A 15,033-nucleotide genomic window follows, 5' to 3' on the forward strand; every position below is an offset into this window, starting at 1 on the left:
TACTTTTTTGCTAATATCTTCATACTCCAGCATCTACTAAAATACAGCACGCAGTTGGCAATGGTGCAGAGCCCATTGCAGGCTGATGCAAGGCGAGTTTCTTTATGGCATAACTTCTATTCCAGTAGCATTGCACCAGGGATGAAGTCAACACTTTATCTTTGCCGCTCCAATGCTGAAGCTCACACATTTGAGGCAAGGGCTGCTTGAAGAACCAGTTACCTTTTTTTTACCTTTCACTGCTCCAAAATTTCCTAAGACCGGTGTTTTCTAACAGTCAGGACCTATAAAGCAAACCTGATTTAGTGGCATACTCAGGAGGGCTGTGCTTAGCCTGGGGAGGCTGGTGTGCTCACACCCCTGCTCTCATCCCAACAGCAAAGCTCCTCCAGAGGGTGGAGGTGCCCGTGTGTCTCCTCTAATGTCAGCAACTGTGTTAATCTCCTACACTCAAAATTCAAGACAGTGGCTGAAAATAGGAAGATTTTAAAAAATAGTAACAAGTGAGGTACTCCTATCATTTTCCTCTCAGGTTTCTGAACCATCACATTTTTAAGAATTTTTTCCCCTGTATGCTTGAGGGTTACAGTCCACCAAGGAAAAAAAGCAGGTTAGACTTGTGCGTCAGCTGGGTGCTGCAAAGGACACTCCCAAGAGGACACTCCAGGCACCAGCGCTGCCCATCTGCCAGGCCAAGCTCCCTCCTTTCAAACGAAGGCGCTGCCTGTGCTCGCTAAACTAAAACTGGAACAAGGCGAGCCTCAGACAGCCCGTCCACGCCTCCAAGCCCGCCTGCTTTTTCCAGCTTTCTCAGATGGTCTAAAAAAAGGATCTCTCACTCCCCCCTGAAACCACGCCTCATTTACAACCTCAAACTACCCCAGCAACAGCTAGTGCTGTGAAGATCTGCAGACAGTTGTATCATGTTGGGAAGAGCCAACAGCTCACAGCAAATAAGCCTGTTCTTAATATGAGTTGGCTCAGCCAGTTTAGCCAACGTGCATTAAAAGTATATCACTGAAGAAAGGTGTACCTGTATTAAACAGCAGTTTTTAATAAAGTGGGCTCACTGTAAATCACTGTTGCTGGTCAGACCAGCTGGGGTATCTATCTCTATATCACAAAACCACCTGAAGCCGAAGCAGACCCATAGCTTTTACCAAGGGGGAGCAAAGTAAGTCGGTTACAACAAGTCCAACTCGGTCTGCACTGGTATTTTTGCTCACAGATGCCAAGTCAGCAACTGTGGAGGGCTTTGCAGCACAGAGCTCATCAGAGAGAGGAGCTGGGTCACCAACAAATTCATGCACTTGGAGAAAAACAGGCCTTTTTACACTGCTACAACCACTCTGATCTGTGCAAAGGGAAAACTTAAACAACAATAAATTACAGAGTTTCCACTACCTGGGGGAAATTATAACCACAACTACAGCACAGTCAAGGATTTTATTGCCTAATATTTTAACAGGGGATCCTGGAGAGCACATATTAAATGCAGCCTCTCCCTTGGAGAAAATGAATAAATTGCATTGCTAACCCTCTCAAATCATGGAAGAGGTTTGACCAATAAGAAACAATATGAAATACCCAGCTCAAAATATCTCTTTATTGCAAAACTTGTTTATTCTCTTTATTTCTTTCCTACTCTCTCTCCTTTTTTCTTTCTTTTTTCTTTACTTGCAGTCTCTAGGATGGAGAAAATAGCATATTCAGCTGGGGCAAAACTTTGCAGGCATCAAAAGAATTTGTAGGAACAGAATATAACCACAAAGAGCAACTTGGATCCACACAGCAGCCTGATTTTGAGAATTTCTTTGGTTCCGATAAAAGGTTTAGCTCACAACTGCCCTAACAGAGTCAGAGCAACTAAAGTACTACAACACACATGATAAGCATGGCTTAGTAATACAGCGTAAATTTATAACAAGACAATACATGGGAATCATAGATAGCATGTTCTTTCTATACAAACTCTCACACAGCTACATTTAAAGCTATATATAATTTCTAGCTAGTATTTCCCACATGAATTGTGAATACTGAAAGAAAATGCTCATGTCTGTAGTTCTCCAGGAAGAGAAGACAGAATGATAGACAGAGAGTGCTGAGGTGTGTTAAACAAATGAGTAGAATAAGAAGGCCTGCAAGGCAACTACATGAGGAACCAGCTATATCCGCTATCAATAATCTGCTCTGCGTGGGAGGGAAAAGTATGCTAGTCATAATTTACATTTTGGCAAAATCTCCTGACTCAAACATTAAAAAGAACTAAGGCACCAGAAAAAAAAAAAAAAGTATTGCTGTGAAAGGACATCCAGTGATTGCGTTTGCAAGGTACCCCGTTTCAATTACTGAACTAAGGGAAAAGGCTGCAAGTTGCTTAATATGATTTTTTTTCTTCTTCTTCTTCAGGAAATATTAGGAACAACAATCTAGTTTCACAATAGTGGTGAAAAGATAATACTGAAACAAATATAGATTGGACAGAGAAGCACTCTTTCCGAAAACCAAATCTGAAAGTGTCTGCCTGACATGAGAGGGCTTAAAGACACACGTGCACAGTATTGGACCACCATCAGCCATGTACAATCCCATTTACATACAAAAAATGCAGCATGCCAAATCTTTGCAATTCAGACACAGACAACATTACCATGACTACAAAAGTATAGCCTGGAACTCAAGTAATACTCCAAGAAATTCTTGCTGCTGCAAAAAAAATGTGTACTAAGTTTTTGCACAAGAGCTGTACACTGACTCCTTACATATGAACACTGCAAACAGGGCCTGATACAAAATCCAGTCTGTTTAGAGAAGCTATTCATCCTTCGGCTTTAACATACCTTAGAGACATGGTCCACGACAAGAAAGATTTATTGGGTTTTTTTTAAGACCACTGGAGGAGTCATGTCACCATGTCCTCTGATCTACACAGGCTGCTTGCTGAGTACTTCTGGCAAAGCAGCTTCAGCACTTTCTTTCAGTGAAGCTGAAACCAGGCTCAGCTGAAAGGCATCACAAATCAGAACTGGCACCAAGCTTCCAAAAAATCACATCGGACCTCATCAGCTATGGCAAATCTTTCTTGCATATCTCTGTCCCTTCCACCATGTCCTCCTGCCCTGGCAGAAAGCTTCTCACTCAGGGTGCACAACCCAGATTAACGATTCATCAGCGTTTAATATGCACACGGATGGATAAACACCTTTCCATTGCAAACACTGGAGCTGTAACATCCCCTGGCCATGGTGGCTTTGTAAGTTCAATGAGGGCTATGAACAGGGTGAGGCGTAACAAGAGGAATCAATAACGTTTCTGTGCCACGGGCTTTTCTTTGATCAGCACTTAAATGATGAATGCTTAGTAACAGGACAATTTTAAGCTGAAAGAGGATGCAATCTGGGAAGGAGGCTTCTCTCTTATGAACCCACTTTAAATTTGCTGCCGAAAATGCCCTAGAGCCCATTGAAACTGCTCACCACAGCACAGAGCAAAAGCCCCTAAGCCCTGCGCAGCTGACGCAGCATCTCTCCTCCCTGCCTGCTTGCATATAACCGAGGTGTAACAACTTCATCAGAAAGACGAAGAGCATCTGACCCCAGGCTAACCTGTAGCATGGTGATGGGAACAAGTTTTTAGAGATGAGAGAGGGGTTCAAATTCCCTCAGGCCTTGGACCTACATCTCCCACATCTGCTTTCTCTTTGTGTCTGTATCACCGACATCCTTTTCTCTTTCTTCTTTTTTTTTTTCTTTTTTTTTTTTTTTTTTAAAAAAAAAAAAAGAAACCTTTTATTTCGGGCTGAAATTGGGAACAAAAAAACAACCTAAAAAACCTTCAGAGGTGCTTTCTGCCATATCACTGGAAGGCAATGTACTTGTATTCACTAGCTGTAAATGCTCTGCAGATTCATCCTCTTTAATTTCTCTGTCTTTTAAGCGCACACTGTTCACCAGGTTCAAAAGAACAGACATTTCTGCAGCGTGACCAAGAACAAAATTTGGCACGAAGAAGAGGGTTTTGAGCCATCTATCAACAAGATGTTTTGCCTCTCCACTCCCCATAAAACTCTCTCTCAAGCTTGACACCCTCAGGCCTGTTAATCCACTAGCATCATGACCCAGAACTGATTTACGGCCCTGCGCATGGGTCAGATCACAGTCTGGGTCTCCATAAAAGGATCAGGCTCTGGAAAATGACTTCTCACTTGCAGTTGGCCAGCAAGGGCTGAGTACTGCGGAACAGCCTGCAGGACGAAATACTTGCTGGGGAAGTTAAACCACACAGCACTTTTCTCCAGCACTATCTAAGCCACAAACTCGGGCACTTCTACCCCAATGGCTGTGCCAGTGTGGCCTCTGTCACTGCCAATGGTGTCCCCAAAGCTGAAATCTTCTCTCTCTGCTTGCCCTTCTGCTGCTGTCAACAGTTCCCTTCCCTCCGCATGGGCAGCAGCTCTTCCATGACTTGGGAAGACCATCATCTCTCAATGCCCACTTCTTGGGTATCACCACAATGTGTGTGAGGATTCCTCAATATCTAGCCCAATTCTAGCAAACATAAGCACGTCAACAAGCTTTTCTCGGTCTGCATAGTCCATCGGTGCATGCTCTGCCTGGTCCACCAGGAAATACCTGTTTTCCCATCCATACCTCTTGTATCTTGAGGGAGCTGGAGTCACTCAACACAGGCATCTGGAGAGACCTTGGAGATTCATCTTCTGGTAAAGCATCTCTAATCCAGATCCCTTAATGCTCCAGCCTACTCCGTAACTCTAACATCTTGAGAGCTCATGTAATTTCCCCAGTTGCTAGGGCTGACAGCGTTTCAACACTAAACGTGCTTGAGGATCTGTGCACTGCTAAAGCCTCAGTTTATAAACTGGTATTTTTGAGCAGATGGATTGAACAAAAAAGCTGATCATGGGACTTCTGCTCTGCTCTGACACTGTTCTGCATTCAAGGAGCACTCACAGTAAAACTCTAAACATATTAGAATTTGCCAGAACAAAACAAAGTAACAGGCAGCTCCATCTCTGAATAGTATCTCCTAAACCATAAGTGGTGTTTTATTATGAAGCAGCAAGAGTCTGTGAGCAATGTGATGTTGCTATTGCTTCTCTTCTCCGAGAAGAAGAGAAACATGTCTGTTTTCTTATTTATTAGTGTTTTTTCTAATTTTTAGTTTTCTTGTCTTGATATTTTCCTCTTTCACAATTAAGGAGAAAATGGAAAGGAAAGTTAACAAGGAAGAAAAAGTTTCTCCAGTGAGTTCTCTTATATATTGAGCTAGTCAACAAAGAATGTCTTTCGCAAAGTGCCCCACAATTTGTAGTGCTGCATTCACGCTGCATGCAAATATCATACCGGCTTTGCTGCATTCACACGCTGGTTCCTTTGCACCGCTCAGATGATGTGAAGCAATCATAAGCCCATGTCCATCCGTGCCAAGTTTATAAACGCTCTTTCCCACTGGAGTGTCTCAAAGCAGCATGAACAAATACGAGAACTACACTAAAATAGCCAGCAGCAGGTGTGACTGCAGGAGGCTGTGGGAACAGCAAGAGGGATATAATCCACTGAGCTCGAATCAGAAAGCAACCTACAGGAGGTGATACTTTGCAGACTTCTGGCCCAACACACTCTTACCCCACAGTACCAAGAAAAAAGATATGGCTTGTAGGAATGTGCAAAGCAGGATTGTAATATGGATTTATACGGCTGGAATCCAACTGTCATGACACAAATTGAGAACTGTGGGCTACAGCATGTGCCAGGATCCAGACTACAGTCTCTGCAGTGATCCTGCTCTCACAAGTTAAAACTTGTTCTGCTGTATCTTCTCTCCACCATCTTCTCTCTGCATGATGTGCTTACTGAGCTTATCCATTTGTTGACACAGACACACTTGCTTTCTATTTTGCTCTTGGGAAGGACCAGGAGAAGGAATACACATATTAGGGTGTGCTAATGGCTCTCTTATCTGTATGCTTTCAAGAGCAAGAGACCCTCCAGTTTCACTTTAGGGGCATAACATTCTGTCCACTCATGCACACTCTCTTCAGTCTTTTGAATACAAAGCAAAGCTTGAATACTTGACTGGGGTGGAGCTGCAGAAGGGTCACCTGTGGCAGGGGGAGGCTCAGAAGCAGCTGCCAGAGTTAGGGAGGAAACCACTGCCTCCCTCGATCAAATCCAGCTCAGGGTGTTGAAAGAGCCTCCCCTGCCCTGCCTGGACTCACACCCATGCACCAGTGTCTCCATTAGGGTCCCATCAAGAGTGGGTATAGCAAACAGCCCGGCTGGGCACTCAGGACACCCCATGGTCCAGACTGATCCCGTACCTGATGAAAAAACTTCGTCTCACCCAGACGTAGGGCAGGAGCACCCCCAAAGCCAGGTACGGCAGCGCAGACCTGGCTGCTTCTTGCTAGGACAGACATATTCCAGTCTCTTTGTCTCTCTGGCTGATGATCAGATTTGGGAGGTGTGATGCTGCATGACCAGAGGCAGGAACTTGAATTTTTTTTTTTTTTTAAGTAAGTTTTTAACTAGCAGTGAAGAAGATAATAGGCTGACTGGGTGCCTAAATTAACAGCTGCTGAGAAAAGCAATAGAGCTCCAAGTCTGCAGGGTAAGATGGCAGCCTGTGAAGGCTCAAGCAGTCCAGATCATATGAGACCTTCATTTAACAAAGCATTTTCACCGCAGGTATATTTTCTGCAAAGCAAACTTTGAACTTATCAAGCCTCTTAATTTTCATCACACGCTTCCCTCTTCCACAGCTCATCTCTGTCTTTCCTCTCATTCCCTTTGCCCTCATCAGTCTCCAGGAAGATACAATACATCCATGTCTCTTGGAGGATGCCCTTCCTACACCCCAAACCGACGCATATCAGCTGATCATCACTTTCACAGGAAAAAACAGGTATGGTGGCAAGGAGAAGATGCCCCCAAACACCTTTCTTTTTTTCCCTTTCTTCACATAGTATCTGTTTGCATGGGACCAGACAATATTCCCATTAAAGATCCAAATTCACTGAATCCCACTCTTTCCAGGTAGGGTTTGCTGTCTTGCCTGAGCCTGCTGTTGCCCTTTGGAGTTGCCTACACACATGCTTCACCAGCATTATTGGAAGAAAGCTCTGGCCCTGTCACATACTGGATTTCATGCACTTTGGTGGCGAACTTCACCTTGTCACTGAATTTTTTGGATTGCCAAGATGAATGACTGTTTGAGCCCTGTGCGTGCAGTCCTGCTGAATGCAGGCAAAGCAAACTGTGGCTCTACTCCCATGAACCAGCCAGAAGCGCTTAGCGCTGTCCCACTGTATAATTTAATATCTTTAATTCATTCCCTGTTGAAAGAAAAAAAAACCAACCACCACCATAAAGCACGGCTAAAAAGCATTTTCAACACATTGAATAACATTGCTGTGAAAATCCAAGGAAGAGGCACTGGCAGAGGCAAGGAAGTTTCTGAAACTATGCGAAGCGGACTCCTCCTGACACCTCCATCCGCCTTGACAAATGCGCCGTACCCTAACTCCCAAACACAAGCCTGCCATATAAGGTGCTGATATCTCTGCAAAGGCAAGACAAGCTTTAATGCTGCAACTAAAAGGATGAGAGAGCATTGCCTAAATCTGGCAGGCTCCTAAAGAGAGCACGAGCTTTTTATCATAAATGTTTCTTAACTTATTTGGAGAAAGAAACGCAAATCGGAAGAGAAGTTGCAGATAGAACAGTCCCTAAATTACTGTTTCCCCTTCTAATCTGCTCTATGTGTTTTCTGACTATGCTGTCTGTTGCAGTTTGCTCATGCTTTATAAAATCCAGAAAAAAAATATGCAGAGAAATCACAAGGCGATGATTATTACTGAATTACTGCCTCTCTACCAGCAAGCTGTACCAGGAGTTGCCAAACAACCCTCAGACAAACATGCTTTCAAGTCATTAAACGACTATAACACAATGTACATATAAATGTACTTATCATGATTGAATCGCATTTTTCATCAAAATCTGTAAGTTGCATGTGGTACAGAGCCAACTTTTCAATGGCTTCAGGTTATATACATCTTCCCAAAAATGAAAAAGTTGGCGATTATTTGATTACAGCATTCACGCAGCGCAGGAGTTGCTTTGCCTGCAGAGTTACTACCAAAGCAAAGTTAGCCAGAAACCACCACCCAGCCTCAAACTACTCCCATCCCTTCGCAAATATGCCACGACTTCCCATTCTCGACTTCTTTTCTCTAAACAACAGACTGAAAGCAAGAAGCCTTTCTGCACGAGCACAAAAGAACAGCAAATCACCCCAGCCGCAGCGGGAAGGAGCAACGCAGCTCTTACCTCTCCCTCGGCGGGCAGATGAAAACCCAGAGGGGTGCTGGAGGCTGGGGGGAAGATGCAGCGCGGCTTTCAGAGCAGCACGAGGCCTGGCCTGTGCTCGTGAGCTGCCCTTGTCAGATTTTCCAACAGCAGAATTGCAGCCAAGTCCCTGCCCATGCCTGAAGAATTTCCTGAGCAGCATTCCCGTTCTTTTTCTAACTGCTTTGAAACCACACTGTCTGTACTTCAATAAGGCTTTGTCAGGCCAAGTTACAGCTACTGGGCTGGCTCCAGATAGCAATTGAAAACACATGTGTTTTTCATTAAAAGCCCCCCTTCTCCACGCACGCATTCAGACACAGACCCCCCCTGCCCCCCCGCCTGCACTCAGCCCTGGAGCCTGCATGTCTTGCCTTTGCAGCTATAAAGCTAGCCATTTTGGTTAAAAAGAATAAAACTATTACATTGGTGGGGGGTTTCTTTGTGAAATGGAAAAAGGGGGTGGGATTGATCCCATTCCCACAGATAACACCTCACCCTGCCTCCTATGTTTTGCAAGTATCAGCGGGTCATGGTGCCCAGGTTAACAGAGAGCTTTGCCAAACCCCAACAAGCAAGGAAGCATAGGAATTAAAATTTCATTTCACCACTGCTCTCCTCTTACCTTTGCCTCTTTCTCTTCTAAGAATTGTGAGAAAAGAAAGCATATTTTTAGCATCTTCAGACTCAGTTCAGCACATCAGAAATGTATCCTAATCTTGACATATACTCCTGTATCTGCTTATACTAAAAATAATACAACTATTTTTGAGTACTTTCATCCCTCTCTGCTTTCCAGCTGTCCTAACCCTTAAAAAATTTTAAGCACCTTGCATCTCTTTTTAAAGAGCATTAACGTTGCTCTGGTGTTGGCTTAAGGAAAAGAAATAGAAGATATAATGTTATACCTTTAATCAGAATGGGTCCCAGTTCTTAATATCTGTAATCATTTCCAGACAGCACCACGGGTCAAGGCAGCGAACGTGGGCTCTGCAGCTCGAGATGCCCTGCGCCTGGCATGTGCCTGTGAAGCGGAGCTGGAGTAGATGTGGAAATGCACATGGATGTCCCCCTTATTCCACCACGGCTAAGTCCCACCAAAGATGAAACACAGCAGCAGAGTTGTCAAGGTAACAATATAGAAAAGAGACAGTTTAAAGAGAGAGAGTTATATTTTTCCTTCTTAATGTTCCTTTTCGAAACCGTGTACTCCACTTCTATCGGCTTATTCTGTTCTGTGATTTACAGAGGTGCAGTGGCCAGATGAAGTGTTTACTAGAGACAAATGCAGCTGGGGATCGGAAATAATTGAGCGCCTTATGTATGGTCTGATCCAGAGCTCATTGAAGGCAGTAGGAAGCCTGTTGCCTTCCATGGGCTGTAGATCAGGTCCATAGCAAGGACTCATTTATCCGCAGGAAGGCAAGATGTGCCTTCCATGCACTGGCAATGAGATCTTACAAAACCCACATGGGTTGCCCGTATAGAAAGCCTGCAGTACTTCATCCATCCAACCTGTTTTGAGAGCTGCTGTGGTAACACTGGGCATGGCTTTTGCCTACACCCTGCCCAGCTACCAAAACACCCTTTTCTTAACTCCTGCAAAGAGCCACATGTTGGTCATCAATATTGCCCATGTGCCCACAGGCCAGATTCTGGCAACCTAGATCAACATTCCAACTACACTGACTTCAGTGGGGATGTATGCGGAATACGATGCTGTTTTGCAGAAGACATGAAACCACTTGGTCATTCTGCCTCAGTTTTCAAGACTGTAAGCCAAGCGAAAGACATGCACGCAAACCGCACACATACAACCACTGGTGATAGCATTTCAGATTTATTTGCACAGCTTGTGAGGAGTCAGTTTGTGCCAGAACAGGAACCCCAGACTTTTGGATCACAAACCAGGAGAGCTGTCGGTGCAGCTAAAAGAGAGTCTTCTAAACTGGCTGCAGCAGCAATGATAATACTCTCTGGGCTGGCAACCACTGACGGCTGAAACCGACGGCGCCTAAAACCTTTGGAATCTCTTAGTATAAATAATCTGAAACAGAAAAATATGAACTGCAGATTCACATAATTAGATTTTCAGTTGTCCGAGACAATCAGGCATCTGCAGAGCTGTTTGCAAGATGACAGTAGTCCTTGCCTTCTGTCTTAAATTTCCCCACGGTCTTTATTCAGCAAAGCAGTTACATATAGTGACAGGCAGTAACTTCAGTGGGTCGACGTGTGTTTTGAGTTAAGCACATGCTTCAGTGCTTTGTGGTCCAAGCCTTCTTATGGCAGCCTAGCTCCGACAGGACCAATAGTCAAATCATTTACTACATGGCAGTACGATACTTTGAAATTATTCAGTTCTTTACACAAATATGGTAAATCAGTGGTTTCCAAATTTTTCTCAGTGTGTGGACCCCTAAATATTTGCCAAAGGTGGTGCCCCTGTAATAATTTCACAGAGAGAGATTTCTATGTACCCTACACCAAACTCTCTTTTTCTGTCATTTTTCACAATTCCCTCAGGAATAGTCCACAGACCTCCCATATGTCTGTGGACCACAGGTTGGAAACTACTGCTGGAGAGAACTTAATACCCTATTAAAAATGCAAATGATCTTTTCTGTTTATGTGCCGTATTTTCTATCTTCAGAATATTTATGCGAGCTAGCAGCGTGCTGGCAGGTATAGACACGGTGAGGTGACAGCATTAATACTGCATTTTTTCCACTGGCGTAATTAGTAGGCCAAGTCTATAAATATTTACATTAAATCTGTCAGGCATCACACCAAACTCACAGATAACTTAAGGGTGTCTTACTGTAAACTGCATTAATGCCTAACTATTTTGTCATCAAGTAACACATAAAATGCTCCTTCAAGCTAAGCCACTTTGACTAGGTTGTTTTTATCTCTTTCTCATTTGGGTACGGGGTTTAAAGATGCTTCAAGCATCAGAACTGTGTCTCAGGGACTGTTCTATTTTTCTGTTATTGAGCTATCATTTGTATTAGTGCCAGTGCTACCAAAAATATATGAACCTTGCAAGCGTAAAACTTAAGTTGATGTCGACATAACTATCTGTGTAACTGCTATTATTTCTCAATACTGGCAGGGTTATGAGGATTTAAAAAACCTACTAGAGCTCTTTGGGAAGATAGAAACAAATTAACCCCCCTCAAAGCTTCAGTATCTTTGCAACTGGAGACTGCAACATGTGGGGACTTTCGTTTTGCACAGGAGATCCACTCCACCTGGATCCATGAATTTCTACACCAGAAAATACATGAAAGCTACAAAAGGTAGAAAGGAAAGTTCCTTCTCTACCATTTATACCCTCCCTGCATTTTGTCATCCAGCATTTTCTAGAAGCACCTGAAAATAATCTAGTATTTACTGTTGACTTAGCAATATTCATAACTAATTCTATTCAACTGATAATATCTATTTGCATACAAAATTAAACTCGAGATTTTCATGCTGTGCAGATTTCCAGGGACTTGCTTAAACATTCCCAAAACCTTCCTAAGAAAATCATACAAAACAAATATGCAAAAAGAATCAGCATGTAAATGCAGGTGTGCATGCACCTGGAGTGGAAGAAGAAGTCAAGATGAAAATTTTAATATCTGAATGAGATAATTAAGCAATCTCTTGCTCGAGCTTTCCCTCCAGATGACTTTCTTTTAATCCATTAAATCTCTTGAAATATCACAACAGAATAAATATAAATGTTCAAATATTTTTAAACTCTCAACAGAAAGAAATCATCTGCCTAATTATTATTATTTTAAATCACCCCCAGTCTTGGACTCTTGCAACAAATCTCTCACATACCCATGTGTAAAGGGAGAAGCCAAGACTCATTTCAGCTCCATCTCTTTAAATGAAGAATTAAGGTAGCTGATGGATTAGAAAGCTAACTATTTTAGGTCAGGAACAGCAAGACATGGGAAAGCAGCTATTGGCATTCCTGATGGATTCGCCCAGCTCTGAGCATCCAGAGAGGATGGAGGGAAATGTAATAAGAAAGGGAGGGGAGGCAGGGGTTCCCCAAATTTGTCTAGCTAATGGCAGTAGTCGTAGGAGAGGAATGCTTCACTGTAGGGAGAAAACCCATCCCTCTGTGTGTGTGTGTGTAGGAAGCGAAGGTCTGATTTGATGGTAGAGAGCAAAATCCTATTTAAGTGCGGCAGCTGCGAATGAATGAAGGCACGCAGGTCATCGGGTAATCAAACGTAGGGCTGAGATGGGCTTGTTGGACAAGAGAAAAGGAAATGGGAGAAAATGAAAAAGCACTCGTGTGTGTGTGTGTGTGTGTGCGTGTTCAGCTGTAAGGAGCCTGTTGCAACTGTGCCTGGAGAGCAACCGACTGTCTGTGCACGCAACTGTGCGCCGGAAGAAGCCAGACCTGCAGTGCCTACATCCTCACCCACTGCTCTAGATTCTTCAGAGGAGATAAATACGGCTACATTTTAGTATGAAGCTATAAATGTAGGACTGGTTGTGAGATGCGAGATCTTCTAATTCTTGGAAACTAAAGACGAAGAGAGGCAGAGCTAATGCTCTCGCAGACAGGCATTCAAGGATGCTCTGAATTTCATGCAGATGAGAAATCCCATAACGGCAGAGGCGACCCTGAAGTGGAGATCTTTCTTCACATGACACTGAGTTATTTAGATCTCAGTACTAAATTTTGCCTCTTCTGTTCATCTGGAGTTAGCAAACAGTACGATAGCATAAAGAAACTAAGGGAAACACAACAAAAAGTCCTGATTTCATAGTAATTTTTCAAGTGAGCTGGGGAACAGGAGGTCAGGGCAGCAGTCGGTGTCTCTTGCACAAGGCTGAATATACGTGAGTTCAGGTGAAGGACTGAGCTTACGTGACAGGCCAGACCCAAAGAGCTGCTGCTCAGGGTCTGCAGTTCACAAACATCTGTATCTCTGCTTCTGCTACGAGACAAGGATCAAAGTGGCAAAAACTCATCACCGAAGGCAGAGATCTTCCACTGCACAGGCTGCAGAAAAGGGAGGGTGGAGGATGGAAATTCAAGTATCCAGTGTGCCAGAACGACAGCAGGCTCATGCTTAACATTGCACAGGTTGATGTGTAACACCTGCACTGAGAGGAACCTACACCTAAGAGCTATTTTTTCCTTATGGTCCAAGACCTCCAGACTCCCTGAGCCCATTTGCAGACTGCAGTGCACCTAATCAGAAAGCTCTGTGCCGTGTTCCTTTCTCCACAAAAGCTGCAGCAGTGTTTATCCATTGGCCAAAAAGCCATAGCCAGGATCTCATTCAGCCCTTCCCGCCATACCAACCACTGCTTTGTAATTATTCTGATGATTTCAGCCATTTGCAGGCTCTTCTCAGAAACAATTTAAGGCCAGTAGAGCTCGTTAATAGGTAAAATGGAAAGTGTTCTTTTTCATTTCTCCAGCAACATTAATGTAATTATCCTGAATCATTCTCAAACTACGTGGGCTGTAATTTCAAGGCAATATTACTATTACAGAGCCCTGTTCTTCCAGCCAGCGTGTGTCACACTCCCCATCCAGAAGTTATTTATCAATAATCAGAAAGGTCTTCATTTACAAACAATAGAGCCTCTGCACTTACAGCACGACAAGGAAGCAGGATGGGTATTCACCACGCAAAGGTGTGCCACTTCCCTGGCTTCTACCCCTCTGGCATAAGAAATGCAAGAACGAGAAAATAACAAAGATTAATTTCATACAGATGTAAGAGCAAATATGCAGTTGGCCAGAGCAATAATTGTTCTTCTATTAAAGTCTTAATGGTATCCAATTTTATTACTCTTATCCGAGCAGCCTCGCCCTTCGTTCTTTCAGAAATCCGGTTCAAGGCACACGTCTGCTCTCTAAGCTTCGGTTAGATATACGCCCCAACGCAGACAAATCTTCACCTCAGCCTGCAATAATCATCATCTGGGGGAAAATTTGCAGTTTCTCTGCCAGGTCTATTGTGGAGTGGATTTTTGGAGTATGGATATACCATGCTGCTTACATTCAATGCAGAGCGCTGTTGCTGGTCAAGCAGAGCTGTTCAGCAGTCTGTGCTTATCACAGTCTTTCCCTTTGCACTCCCAGCTATTTTTATCCTGTCAACAAAGAAGCTCTGCTTGTTCTTACACTTGGATAGCCTATTATATCACAAAGTTTAACACCACTCGGTGCACCCAAATTTGGCTCCACAGAACAATTTTTGTAGGCAGCATATCTGTATTTTTACAAAACAATTAGTAGGAATCTTGCAGAACACTAACAAGGTCGACTGTCAGTCCATGAGCAGCCCTGGACAGTGCCATCTGTTTTAATGAGCTGTGGTATGTCACTCTGTACACTCAGACTTTTGCATGATCCTGTGATCCTCCTGAGAGGAGCAGCAGTGACCTTCATACATAATATCTGATCCAAAGGAGATCTCTTGCCCTCTTCTTCCCATGACAACGTTAGCAACTCACCATCAGGCTAAAACTAGATATAAAAACAGATATATCTAGATCAGACTAGGTCTAGGGAAGAATTTTTTTACAATGAGGGTGGTGAAACACTGGCACAGGTTGCCCGGACAGGTGGTAGAAGCCCTGTCCCTGGAAATGTTCAAGGTCAGGTTAGACGGGGCTCTGAGCAACA

The sequence above is a fragment of the Leptosomus discolor genome, chromosome 10, assembly GCF_034619465.1.
Source record: "Leptosomus discolor isolate bLepDis1 chromosome 10, bLepDis1.hap2, whole genome shotgun sequence".
NCBI classification, from domain to species: Eukaryota; Metazoa; Chordata; class Aves; order Leptosomiformes; family Leptosomidae; genus Leptosomus; species Leptosomus discolor.